We start from the raw sequence: 2,023 nt of genomic DNA, 5'->3' as shown, positions 1-2,023 counted from the left end.
TGAACGCGGGTGGAGTGGTTGAGTTGCGGATGGAGAAGACAGCGGATAGAGGAAGCTGGGTGCTGATGGCGGAGGCTGGTGATGGAGTAAACGAGGATCCGAGGTGTGCTGAGCGTTGCAGGTTAGGGTGTTGCGGGTGGGGGTTCATGGGTGCGGATGAGGCTAGCCTGCGGGTAGAGGGTAGGCAATTACGGGGCAAGACACGAAGCCATTGTGGGTCCCTGAAGCAGACTGGTCCGAACTGAAGTCAGATGGGAGGGTCGCGGATGGCGCGTTGCGGTGCGAAGATGGTAAGCGGCAGGCGCGCTGCGGTCCGAGAAGCATCCGCAAAAGGCTAACTGTGGTCCGAAGCTTGTAAGAGGGATTGCGGGTCGATATTGCGGTTCATCAGCAGGCCACGTTGCTGCGATTCAGAATAAGAAGGAAGGCTGCGGTCTGCTGACTCCTTAGCAGACTCCGTTTTTTTTTTTTTTTTAAGGTTAAAAGGAAGGGAATAATTTCTTGGGAAGGCAAAAATAGGAGTAAACAGAGGGTTTTTAGGGGACAAAAGGTGATGGGAGTGGACTATGTCACATGTTTTTGCTTGGGAAGGCAAATATAAGTGAATTACTCTTTACCCAAAAGAGTAAAAAGAACAAAGTGCTTTATGCAAACAACAACTTACGTCCATATTTCTTCAAATTAAGATTCACAGCAACAATTTAAAATTGAGAGATATGAAGATAATACCTCTCATGATGAGAAAAACTGCTGGGAAAAAGTCTTCAAAAGAAATTCTTCACTTCAATTATGACTAATAAGCCCATTAAACTTTGTGTCTTCACATCCAAGAAAAAGAACCTCCTGGAGAACATCTTCAACATTTTTAAGAGACCACAAAATTAATTTCTCTTCCCATTTTCCTTCATTTCTTCAACAGAAAAACAATAAGAACATCTTTTTTTTTTTTTTTCAGCAATAATAGAACGATCAACAGCAGCAACTTTTATTTTTGGTAAGATAGAATCACCCAAAAGATAGAAATAAGAAAGAACTTCATAAAAAAGTTCCAGTTTGCAACCCAAAAAAAAATTTCTTGCAGAAACACGGAAAAATCACAAGATAATCACTGAACGGGAGTCATTCCCTTGAACTAATCATGAGATCTTCAGGGTACGACTCTGATACCAACTGTAGAGACCCATTTTTCTAACGAATGGTGAATGCGGAAGAAAGATATCTCAAGATTAATCGTGTTTTTGGAAGTATGAACACGAAGAACATAATATGAGTTCATAAAAAAGAAGTAAGAACAAGAGAGAATAATCATAATATTGCATAAAGAACATGGTGGGAGAGAAACACTCCCTAGGTGGGGAGAACCCACCACTTTTTCTCTCTAGAATTACATTGTGAGAAAAATAACTCTAACTAAGAAAAGTAAGAATGGCTAGCTTAGCTTTTTGAAATAAATGACCAACTCTCCCTTTATATAGGAGGGAGAGTATTTACACCATAAATACAATAAAGGGAAAATATAACCTAATAAACACTCATTATTTGTGGAGCATTTCCATGCACCAACAGAAACCATTTGCATGTATAATTAGTGAAAACATAGATCCAAGGTACTTAGGGTTGTATGTGCACCATAGGATGTTGTACTATACAAAACCCAACACATAAGACCAAATATATTATTATTATTCCAAGAACATATGATAAGATACCAATTATATACATAAGTAAATCCCTGGATGGTTGTAATAACATTCTAAGAGTACTTAAGAAGAACTAAGAGAATATATATGAGATAATCAGTTTAGAAGAAGATCTTTTTATAAAGAGGTAGAGAAGATGCTAACTTCAATACATAAAGATATAATTATGAATTTTAATTATATTATGACTTCATTATGGAATGAAAATTAAGTTTTATTTGAATGAGGTCTAAGCAAAACATAAATTCACACTCTACTAAAAAATCATAATACACTACTACATCAGAAGTTGTAATCAAATAGGTTTGGATGAATTAGTTCAT

Source organism: Lactuca serriola, chromosome 5 (genome assembly GCF_051521515.1).
Source record: "Lactuca serriola cultivar US96UC23 chromosome 5, Lser_US96UC23_V15, whole genome shotgun sequence".
In the NCBI taxonomy this organism is placed as follows: domain Eukaryota; kingdom Viridiplantae; phylum Streptophyta; class Magnoliopsida; order Asterales; family Asteraceae; genus Lactuca; species Lactuca serriola.
The sequence above is the reverse complement of the archived record's forward strand: the minus strand, read 5'-3'. Positions refer to the sequence as shown.